The following is a 13,503-nucleotide window of genomic DNA, read 5'->3' as shown; positions in this document are numbered from 1 at the left end:
AACATCAAATGCTCCTTCCAACAACATCCCACATCCAAGTACTGCATTATCTCAACACAACAACTTCAAGGTGTGGAAACACAGAGCACTTCTAATGGAGCTTCAACAACACAAACGGCTGCTCCCACTGTAACACCACCAGTTTCAGAAATTGCCAGCACAACTCAAGCACCATTTGAATCAACAAGTGTTGCTGAAACCTCTACCCCAATCTTCCACAACAACTGCCGAATGTTGACAACAGCAGTGACTGTTCTCACCACAAATCCGACACAAACCACTACTACGCAGCCTGAAACATCCACAACACTGTGGCCCACCCCGACAACAATCTCCCCAACCTCTGCTTCCACAACACAGACAGCTACCACAACACAACTGCCTCTTACAACATCAAATGCTCCTTCAACAACCTCCACATCAACAAGTACTGCATTTATCTCAACAACACCAAGTGTGGGAACACAGAGCACTTCTAATGGATTTTCAACAACACAACCGGCTGCTCCCACTATAACACCAACAGTTTCAGAAATTGCCAGCACAACTCCAGCACCATTTGAATCAACAATTGTTGCTGAAACATCTACCCCATCTTCCACAACAACTGCCGCAATGTTGACAAGAGCAGTGACTGTTCTCACCACAAGCTCGACAGAAACAACAATAGCAGCCGCCACCTCAACAAATCCGACACAAACCACTACAACACACCCTGAAACATCCACAACATGACGTCCACCCCAACAACAATCTTCCAACCTCTACTTCCACAACACAGACAGCTACCACAACACAACTGCCTCTTACAACATCAAATGCTCCTTCAACAACATCCACATCAACAAGTACTGCATTATCTCAACAACATCAAGTGTGGGAACACAGAGCACTTCTAATGGAGCTTCAACAACACAAACGGCTGCTCCCCCTGTAACACCAAACAGTTTCAGAAATTGCCAGCACAACTCAAGCACCATTCGAATCAACAAGTGTTGCTGAAACATCTCCCCATCTTCCACAACAACTGCCGCAATGTTGACAACATCAGTGACTGTTCTCACCACAAATCCGACACAAACCACTACTACGCAGCCTGAAACATCCACAACACTGTGGCCCACCCCGACAACAATCTCCCCAACCTCTGCTTCCACAACACAGACAGCTACCACAACACAACTGCCTCTTACAACATCAAATGCTCCTTCAACAACCTCCACATCAACAAGTACTGCATTTATCTCAACAACATCAAGTGTGGGGAACACAGAGCACTTCTAATGGATTTTCAACACACAAACGGCTGCTCCCACTGTAACACCAACAGTTTCAGAAATTGCCAGCACAACTCAAGCACCATTTGAATCAACAATTGTTGCTGAAACATCTACCCAATCTTCCACAACAACTGCCGCAATGTTGACAACAGCAGTGACTGTTCTCACCACAAGCTCGATAGAAACAACAATAGCAGCCGCCACCTCAACAAATCCGACACAAACCACTACAACGCAGCCTGAAACATCCACAACATTGTGGTCCACCCAACAACAATCTCCCCAACCTCTACATCCACAACACAGACAGCTACCACAACACAACTGCCTCTTACAACATCAAATGCTCTTCAACAACCTCCACATCAACAAGTACTGCATTTATCTCAACAACATCAAGTGTGGGAACACAGAACACTTCTAATGGAGCTTCACAACACAAACGGCTGCTCCCCCTGTAACACCAACGGTTTCAGAAATTGCCAGCACAACTCAAGCACCATTTGAATCAACAAGTGTTGCTGAAACATCTACCCCATCTTCCACAACAACTGCCGCAATGTTGACAACATCAGTGACTGTTCTCACCACAAATCCGACACAAACCACTACTACGCAGCCTGAAACATCCACAACACTGTGGCCCACCCCGACAACAATCTCCCCAACCTCTGCTTCCACAACACAGACAGCTACCACAACACAACTGCCTCTTACAACATCAAATGCTCCTTCAACAACCTCCACATCAACAAGTACTGCATTTATCTCAACAACATCAAGTGTGGGAACACAGAGCACTTCTAATGGATTTTCAACAACACAAACGGCTGCTCCCACTGTAACACCAACAGTTTCAGAAATTGCCAGCACAACTCAAGCACCATTTGAATCAACAATTGTTGCTGAAACATCTACCCAATCTTCCACAACAACTGCCGCAATGTTGACAACAGCAGTGACTGTTCTCACCACAAGCTCGATAGAAACAACAATAGCAGCCGCCACCTCAACAAATCCGACACAAACCACTACAACACACCCTGAAACATCCACAACAATGACGTCCAACCCAACAACAATCTTCCCAACCTCTACTTCCACAACACAGACAGCTACCACAACACAACTGCTCTTACAACATCAAATGCTCCTTCAACAACCTCCACATCAACAAGTACTGCATTTATCTCAACAACATCAAGTGTGGGAACACAGAGCACTTCTAATGGATTTCAACAACACAAACGGCTGCTCCCACTGTAACACCAACAGTTTCAGAAATTGCCAGCACAACTCAAGCACATTTTGAATCAACAATTGTTGCTGAAACATCTACCCAATCTTCCACAACAACTGCCGCAATGTTGACAACAGCAGTGACTGTTCTCACCACAAGCTCGATAGAAACAACAATAGCAGCCGCCACCTCAACAAATCCGACACAAACCACTACAATGCAGCCTGAAACATCCACAACATTGTGGTCCACCCCAACAACAATCTCCCCAACCTCTACTTCCACAACACAGACAGCTACCACAACACAACTGCCTCTTACAACATCAAATGCTCCTTCAACAACCTCCACATCAACAAGTACTGCATTTATCTCAACAACATCAAGTGTGGGAACACAGAGCACTTCTAATGGAGCTTCAACAACACAAACGGCTGCTCCCCTGTAACACCAACGGTTTCAGAAATTGCCAGCACAACTCAAGCACCATTTGAATCAACAAGTGTTGCTGAAACATCTACCCTATCTTCCACAACAACTGCCGCAATGTTGACAACATCAGTGACTGTTCTCACCACAAATCCGACACAAACCACTACTACGCAGCCTGAAACATCCACAACACTGTGGCCCACCCCGACAACAATCTCCCCAACCTCTGCTTCCACAACACAGACAGCTACCCCAACACAACTGCCTCTTACAACATCAAATGCTCCTTCAACAACCTCCACATCAACAAGTACTGCATTTATCTCAACAACATCAAGTGTGGGAACACAGAGCACTTCTAATGGATTTTCAACAACACAAACGGCTGCTCCCACTGTAACACCAACAGTTTCAGAAATTGCCAGCACAACTCAAGCACCATTTGAATCAACAATTGTTGCTGAAACATCTACCCAATCTTCCACAACAACTGCCGCAATGTTGACAACAGCAGTGACTGTTCTCACCACAAGCTCGATAGAAACAACAATAGCAGCCGCCACCTCAACAAATCCGACACAAACCACTACAACACACCCTGAAACATCCACAACAATGACGTCCACCCCAACAACAATCTTCCCAACCTCTACTTCCACAACACAGACAGCTACCACAACACAACTGCCTCTTACAACATCAAATGCTCCTTCAACAACCTCCACATCAACAAGTACTGCATTTATCTCAACAACATCAAGTGTGGGAACACAGAGCACTTCTAATGGAGCTTCAACAACACAAACGGCTGCTCCCCCTGTAACACCAACGGTTTCAGAAATTGCCAGCACAACTCAAGCACCATTTGAATCAACAAGTGTTGCTGAAACATCTACCCCATCTTCCACAACAACTGCCGCAATGTTGACAACATCAGTGACTGTTCTCACCACAAATCCGACACAAACCACTACTACGCAGCCTGAAACATCCACAACACTGTGGCCCACCCCGACAACAATCTCCCCAACCTCTACTTCACAACACAGACAGCTACCACAACACAACTGCCTCTTACAACACATATTACTCCTTCAACAACCTCCACATCAACAAGTACTGCATTTATCTCAACAACATCAAGTGTGGGAACACAGAGCACTTCTAATGGATTTTCAACAACACAAAACGGCTGCTCCCACTGTAACACCAACAGTTTCAGAAATTGCCAGCACAACTCAAGCACCATTTGAATCAACAATTGTTGCTGAAACATCTACCCCATCTTCCACAACAACTGCCGCAATGTTGACAAGAGCAGTGACTGTTCTCACCACAAGCTCGACAGAAACAACAATAGCAGCCGCCACCTCAACAAATCCGACACAAACCACTACAACACACCCTGAAACATCCACAACAATGACGTCCACCCCAACAACAATCTTCCCAACCTCTACTTCCACACAATCCACAACACAGACAGCTACCACAACACAACTGCCTCTTACAACATCAAATGCTCCTTCAACAACATCCACATCAACAAGTACTGCATTTATCTCAACAACAACACTTCAAGTGTGGAAACACAGAGCACTTCTAATGGAGCTTCAACAACACAAACGGCTGCTCCCACTGTAACACCAACGGTTTCAGAAATTGCCAGCACAACTCAAGCACCATTTGAATCAACAAGTGTTGCTGAAACATCTACCCCATCTTCAACAACAACTGCCGCAATGTTGACAACATCAGTGACTGTTCTCACCACAAATCCGACACAAACCACTACTACGCAGCCTGAAACATCCACAACACTGTGGCCCACCCCGACAACAATCTCCCCAACCTCTGCTTCCACACAATCCACAACACAGACAGCTACCACAACACAACTGCCTCTTTCAACATCAAATGCACCTTCAACAACCTCCACATCAACAAGTAATGCATTTATCTCAACAACAACATCAACTGTGGGAACACAGAGCACTTCTAATGGAGCTTCAACAATACAAACAGCTGCTCCCACTGTAACACCAACAGTTTCAGAAATTGCCTTCACAACTCAAGCACCATTTGAATCAACAAGTGTTGCTGAAACATCTACCCCATCTTCCACAACAACTGCCACGACGTTGACAACAGCAGTGACTGTTCTCACCACAAGTTCGACAGAAACAACAATAGCAGCTGCCACCTCAACAAATTCGACACAAACCACTACAACGCAGTCTGAAATATCTACCACACTGTCCTACACCCCAACAACAATCTCCCCAACCTCTACTTCCACACAATCCACAACACAGACAGCTACCACAACACAACTTCCTCTTACAACATCAAATGCTCCTTCAACAACATCCACATCAACAAGTACTGCATTTATCTCAACAACAACATCAAGTGTGGGAACACAGAGCACTTCTAATGGAGCTTCAACAACACAAACGGCTGCTTTCATTGTAACAACAACAGTTTCACAAATTACCAGAACAACTCAACCACCTGTTGAATCTACAACTGTTGGTGGACCATCTTCCACCACAACATTGAAAACAGCAGGGACTGGACTCACCTCAACTACGTCAGAAACTACTGTAGCAGCCTCCACCTCAATAAATACTGCACAAACCACTACTAGGCAGCCTGAAACCTCTACAACACTGTCCTCCACCCTATCAACAATCTCCCCAACCCCTACCTTTACACAACCCACAACACAGAGCACTTCTAATGGAGCTCCAAATACAACAACAACAACAACAACAACAACAACACAAAAGGCTGCTGCTATTCTCACAACAGTTTCACAAATTCCCATCACAGTCCAACCACCTGTTCAAAATACAAGCTTTGCTGAAACATCGAATTCTGCTATAGTGGCCACAACCACAACATTACTTAATGCAGAAACCTCTAGGCCAGCTACTACAATATTCTCTCCAACAACTTCTTCCACTGTAACCACAACCCCATCAACACCCTCTCCAACGACACATGATAATACAACTATGAATAAAACGGTTGAACCATCTTTTACCACGACAGAGAGTACACGTCCTGTCACTCGGTAAGCATGATGTAAACATTTGATGAGATTATTCCAGTCGATTTGAAATGTATGCATAATAACATGCTTTCTATGGAAAGTAGATTTTCTGACTAATTTCAATTTGTTTTCGTCCTTTATCTATCCACAGAGTTGGGTCTGTTGTAGTTGCCATCAGATTGATTTTTCAGCTCAACACCTCAGTGCCCTTAGAGAATGCTGTACTTGGTGCTGTCAACAGACAACTGGCTCGTTGCTTCAGAATCCGGAGAATCTTAAGAATTTCTAGAATTCAGAGATTCAATCAAACCACCTTCCAGGGTTCACATTATACTAGTCAGTTACAGCATTTCTCCCTAACACTTGAAGCATGCTTTGTAGAATTAATCGCTCAAATGTCATTTTTAATTAGAATATTTTTCCCACCTGATAAAATTATGTTAAAATCAATAATTGAAACACGCAACTGTTTCTACTATCTTCATTTTACAGTGTGTGTGTGTGTGTGTGTGACCCTTAAATATCTGTTATAATACGTGTGGGGTAAACGATCCACGTTAAATATTTTTCAATAATGGTGTTTAAAGTCTATACTAACATCTCTCTTGGTTGACTCATTTCAGAACTGTCCAATACTTCATTTGCTATCGACCTTGATTTCAAAATCACTAATGTCACTTTGGAGGAGACACTGCCCCTCAGCGAGAGAGTCACATTCACCAGTGAGACCTACGACCAGATACAGGATGCCATTAACAGCCTTGTAAGAATCATTTCACCACCTACCAACTGACAGTAGTCAGTAACAATATAAACGCTCACCAAACAATGATGTATAGCTTAGTTGCTGATTTCATGCCAAAAAATTGTTTTAAGTAAAATAAATAAATGCTAATGTTATGCTTTGTCCCTCTTCAGATGCATTTTATTCTCAGTAAACCAGGAGGCAAACCATTTGAATTACCCAATGCAAACTTCACGTGAGTACAAGTTTCATGGCCCACCGAAACAATGCAGCAATTAAAGATGCATGCCCACTATTTGAAAAAAAGTGGCACTTGTGAGCTAGACCTGGGGGGTATTCCACCAACGTAGCTAAAGGAAAATCCAGGCTTATTTTTGATACGTCTCATGAGTTTTATCATAATAAACCTGGATTTAAAAAATAAATAATCACGAGATTTATGAGAATAAGCCTGGATTTTCCTTTAGCTACATTGATGGAATACCCCCCTGGACCGGAAAATTGTGTACTATGTCAGCCTCCATACATCACATGCACGTCACATGCATGCACCCAATTGTGTATTGGAATGTCTGTGTGAGTCATTAGTACTGCATACAACTTCAAGCTGAATGCTCATGGACCAAAAGCTCGATTCTAATTAGCAGTTGTTTTAAATGAAATAATTGAGACTCAAGAGGAATAAAGGTTGTGGAAACATCAAACATGCCAAAAATGATGAGATTTGATATCTGCCTATGTGGCTGAAAATTATATTTGATTTTATGTAGCTACCTTGAACCACAATGGTCTGTTGCACTTGAAAACTGTGTCTACATGCACACCATAATCCTGTATTAAGCAGTTTATGCTCAATAATCCGATTGGGCAAGTGTCATAATAATAATAATAATAATAATAATAATCATAATCATAATCATAATAATAAATTAGACTTATATAGCGCTTTTCTAGACACTCAAAGACGCTTTACAAACCGAAAAGATTGAGTAGTAATAATAAAAAGACACAAAAAATAGATAAAAGAAAGTATAGGGGCCGAAATAAGGTAGTGCTGGGGACACATGGGAAGGGGAGGGGGAGAGGGATTAACTGGTGAAGGCAAGCTTGAAGAGGTGGGTTTTGAGGGCCTGTTTAAATGTTGGGAGGGTGTTGGCCTGTCCAGAGGGACGGGGCTGCGGCTGAAAAGGCCCCATCACCCCAGGTCCGGAGCTTGGTCCTGGTGGTCTTGAGGGTGGTTTGGTCGTCAGACCTGAGGCAACGGGAGGGGGTGTGGAGGGGGACAAGGTCGGCAAGGTAGGAGGGGGCCAGATTGTTGATGGCTTTGTAAGTGGTGAGTAGGATTTTAAATTGGATCCTGAATTTGACCAGGAGCCAGTGTAGGATTTGGAGGACAGGGGTGATGTGGTCACGGCGGCGAGTGGAGGTGAGCAGATGGGCAGCAGAGTTCTGGACGTATTGGAATTTGTTTAGGATGTTATTAGGCAAACTGTAGAGGATGCTGTTGCAGTAGTCGAGTCGAGAAGTTATGAAGGCGTGGATAAGTGTTTCAGCAGCGGAAAAGGAGAGGGAGGGTAGGATGCAGGCAATGTTCCTGAGGTGGAAAAAAACAGATTTAGTGAGCTGGTTGGCATGGGGAAGGAACGAGAGGGTGGGGTCAAAGATGATGCCGAGGTTGCGGACGTGGTTGGAGGGGGATACGGTGAAGCCATCGATGTTGAGTGAGAATGTCTGGGTGGAACGGGTGAGGGACATTGGGCCGATGATGAGGATTTCCAATTTATTGCAGTTGAGTTTCAGAAAATTCAGTTGCATCCATGATTTTATGTCGCTGAGGCAGGTAGTGAGAGTGGAGTGGGTGTTAGGGGAGATGGTTTTGGAGGAGAGGTAGAGTTGGGTGTCATCGGCATAGCAGTGGCAGCCGATACTTGGTAATCTAAAGTAATCTAATACTAAATCTAAATCTAAGTCTTTGTAGAACAGTCTACTCTGTATACTGCAATTACTGTAATTACAATTTTACTGTATTATATTTTACTGTATTATAATGTTATAATTATACAATTACACATAGATTTCGGGTGGAGAAGCGGCAAACAATTAATGCCAGCGTCCTCTCGCAACCGGCATTTTTTGAAAAGCTCAAATTTGTATCAAGGTTTTATGAAAGTCCTTGGTTATTTTCAAGGTCTTAAGGGCTCTGCACACAGCGTGCGATTTCTGTTGCGCGTCAACGTTCCATTTTGAAGTTTGAATGGAAGTCTATGAGAACATCGCATTTACCCACACACGGCCCCGATTTTAATCGCACGGCGAACATTCGATTCCATTCATTTTGAATGGGAAAAGCACAAATTTGACAGTGCGACAAAACTCGCACGACGTGTGCTTTGTCCCATTCAAAATGAATGGAATCGAATGTTCGCCGTGCGATTAAAATCGGGGCCGTGTGTGGGTAAATGCGATGTTCTCATAGACTTCCATTCAAACTTCAAAATGGAACGTTGACGCCAACAGAAATCGCACGCTGTGTGCAGAGCCCTTTACTGTCTCAGAATTAACCTCTGTAGTTAGTTGACCACGGGCAATTAGATGTTATGTGGTCCGATCAAAAAATCTTGGCCCGAGCAAAAAACTCACTTTTCTTGCTTCCAGTCATCAGGTGATGATGTCACAAGAACGTGATGTCATGTAAACACGCACACACACTAACTTCAGCCTCAACGTACGCTAACGTCCACAGGCGCTTGTGATGGCGTGTTCTTTCTTGTGATAACGAAATCAAACTGGCCCGATTGAGGCCGCGCGGGCCTTTTATAGCCTCCTTATGTGACGTCAAATGTCATCTCGAAGATTATGATGATGACGTCATCCGTCTGAGTTTTGCCCACTGTCCTGCAGGTCTTGTCCTGAACACAGAGCAGGCAGTTGTTAGCCCCAGGCCTTGTCTGTGCAAAGCTTATTATTTTAAGTTAATTAACCTGCCGTACATTTGTAACCTACTTATTACAGGACTCATTTTGATATGTAATTTCTATGTTATCGAATTGGATGTCCGTGGCTTTTATTGGAACTATGTTTAAAGGCCTTTTGCCACCTAGGCCTACTAGTGAGTAGACATTCTTACTTTTATTGCGAAGAGCTTTAAGCCAAATGTGCGTGTTTTGTTTATCTGCTTTCGTTATGATGAAGCGCTCGTCAAGTTTTGGAATAGCTCGTCACAAAAAGGGATAACGTAAAGAAAGAAAAGTTGAATGGACCCGTATAAGGCCATAGTTCTTTAGTGGAAGTAAACTATCTTGATTCTAACATCCTTGGACAACTGTTTGGAGGAATCCATGGTTTTTAACACCAGACACAACAGCTACCGCAGTCGGATACTATCGAACAGCGGTCCCCAACCTTTTTTGTGCCACGGACCGGTTTCATGTAAGACAATATTTTCACGGACCGGCCTTCGGGTGTGGGGGCATAAATATTTTTTACGCGTGCACATGCATGAAACGCGCACGCACGCTCAAAACAACGACGTAATTTCACCAAAAACTAGAGGGAGCGTGGCTAAAAAATATATATAGCGGTTAAGCCATTAAAGCCGAGCAGCGATGTTTTATATAGCAGGTGATAAAATACCAAGATATCCGGAGGCTACAGCTGCAGCAGAACGCGCATACATACAGCACTGAACGTAGGTTACCGTATAATATCCATCTTTGGATCATAATAATATACATGTGACTGACACAAGTCAAGACACTGACACAGACACACACAGTGAAAGATAATCAGCTCATCGAATATGAAGTACACAAGAGTACACACAGAACCAGGAACGCGCATACAGCACTGAACAACATCCGTAGAATATAAACTTGTGACTGACACACACACACACACACACGCGCACACACACACACACACACACACACACACACACACACACACACACACACACAAAGATCATCAGCTCATCAATACGAAGTAGGCCTACATGAGAGCACAAAACTGGCTAACGTTACTGATTAACTGTTTACTGTAGTGCCGAGAGACGGGAGTCGTAGGCGGCGTATCAAATGACAACGCTAAACGTTTATGTAGGATATGAACGATTGTCAACAACACACTCAAGCAGTAAATAGAACTGAATAAATAACTCGGGTACCACGCACTTATCTGTCCGTGCGGAACAATACTCCCAACCCATAGTTCCGTGGGTGAATTATGTTAACCCACCACATTACACAAGTAAAATCACAGTGTGACAGTCAGGCGGAACATTCGGCAAACAGCTGAGTATCAGCTGAGTTAAAGAAAACCAACTCTTACCTTTGATGACACCTACATGAGCCCTGTTTTCCCGTACTTCTCCCTTGTGTCTCTTATTGTCCAAATGTTCCCTGAATTTTAGCTGCATGTTTTTCCAGCATGTATTTCCGTTGTCAATAAGAAAATCGACTCCCCTTCTTTTTCCCCTGCCAATACTGTCATTGCTAAAGTGACGGCACATAAGAATCGTTTTTTTACTTGCTAATGTCTGCTGATACACCACCACAGCTAGCTGATGGCTCTCCTTCTGCCACCTGTTCTCCCGCTGTAGACAGAGTGAACCGTGAACCGATTTTTGAATGTGAAACTAAAAGACAGAGTGAATATTATTTAAACGAAAACATATCTACAAATAGTATACTGAACTGTACAAAATCATTGTTGTGATTGGACGTTAGAGGTCCGCTGCTATCAGACTGGCCGTGTGAGAGAGTTGATGTTTCTTTTCAGAAATCGGAACAAAATGTAGGTCTGAAAGCGGCCTAAATCTAGCTTCAACCTGGGTTTTTTTTCATAATAAAGAAAAATAAATCGTCGACTTAGTGGACTGAATCAATTAGTGGCGGAGAAAATTCATTCGTGTCTTTCAGACTCTGATAATCAATAAAATATTGTTTTAATTCATTCTCTGCGGCCCAGTACCAAATGACCGGTGGTTGGGGACCACTGCTATATAGAAGGCATGCAGTTACTACAGAATATATAGTTCAACTCTGGAATTATATTCACCTGACTCATTGAAGCCCTAATGAGTAAATCACCTTGGTCTGGGCCTTTGTAATCATCTTCTCAAAAGGTAACAAAGGATAATCCAAAAGGGTTCCCAAACTTTTGCACAGGGCCCTTTTCCTTTTTTATCGTTTAAAAAAACAGAAAAAAATAAAGAAAAAGAAACCTTGCTTTAAAATGTGCAGAAAGGTGCCATGTTTAACTTTGTAGTATTTAGTGTTCAGGTTTCTAATCACTTGGAGATTAATTGTAAGAGACATTTAAACCAGGGGTGCCCAACCAGTGCACCCCACTGTATATTACATTCTACGAGAAATTTGTCAACTAGGAAATGGATTTCACAACCATATGACCACAACCATAACTCAAAATGGAAGGTTACAAATGTCTGCTCTTAGCATGTCAATCAACAGCATCTTTAACTGCGACCCCCCCCTTGCAGATATAGCTATTGTATATCTGACAAATTGGCTGTACATTTTTGAGCCCCTAGTATAGAGAACATGTCTAACTACCATATTCATGTCAGGGAACCTATAGGGATAAAAGGATTCTTTAAATTAACAAAACAAGTTAAAACGTTTAGTTTTTTGTTACATTTTAATTCCACAATTTAACTCTAATTGTATCCAATCTTACTTCTATAGTACTGGTCCTGGTAACAATGTAATAAAGGCGGACCTGATGTATATCTACAAAGAAGATATCATCAACCTCCCCAGTTCCTTTTTGGAGGAAGTCCTAAAAGTCTCAGGTACAGTGGACTTTTGTAATCATTGATGCTACAAATAAAAAGGGTTTTAAATGTCTCCGTAATATGACAATTTGCAGATCACAGACTATTTATGTATTAAATATTGGGCCAGTGAATATCTTTTTCTTCTATACTCAGATTTTAATCTGAAGATTGAGTTGTAATTTCTAAATGGTGATACCAACATGCACACAAGATGATAATTTGTACTTCAACTTCATAGTAATTGTTTGATTTCAAATCCAAACCTTTGGTGTATAGAACCAAAAGAAGAAAAAATGCTTCACTGTTCGACTTGGGCGGTGGGCACTGTATATAATTGGCATATTTCAAGCCATCAATCATTGCAAATCCCATATATTTTAGGTCTCCTGACAACCACTGTTGCCCCAACTACCAGCAACCAGACGTCAGTCGCCCCAACTACCAGCAACCAGACGTCAGTCGCCCCAACTACCAGCAACCAGACGTCAGTCCTTCCTCCCCCCTTACTTACCACTCCTTTGAATGCCACAAGTAACCAGAATGGAGGCTTTCCTGGCTGGGCTCTTGCCATTATCACCATCATAATAATAATAATAATATAATCATAATGTGTAATTAGTGTGTAATTGATTCCTATGAAATCAGAGACCCTATACAAACAAAGATATTCATTCCAAAATGACATGCACCATTATCCTTGCATTAAGATTGTGCAGATTTTGCATTTTAAGAGTGTCATAGCAAAGGGTCTGAATACTTATGTACATTAGGTATTTCTGTATTTCAATTTGAATAAATTCACTGAAATTCCCAAAATCTTGTTTTTGCCTTGTCATTCTGGGGTTTTGTGTATGGATTGATAGCAAATACAATACAAATACAATATAAAAATGTAATCCATTTTAAATTGAGGCTACAACACATCAAAATGTGGGAAAAGTGAAGGGGTCTGAA

The sequence above is a fragment of the Nansenia antarctica genome, assembly GCF_963989245.1.
Source record: "Nansenia antarctica genome assembly, chromosome: 10".
NCBI lineage: Eukaryota > Metazoa > Chordata > Actinopteri > Argentiniformes > Microstomatidae > Nansenia > Nansenia antarctica.
This window is presented reverse-complemented; position numbering follows the sequence as displayed.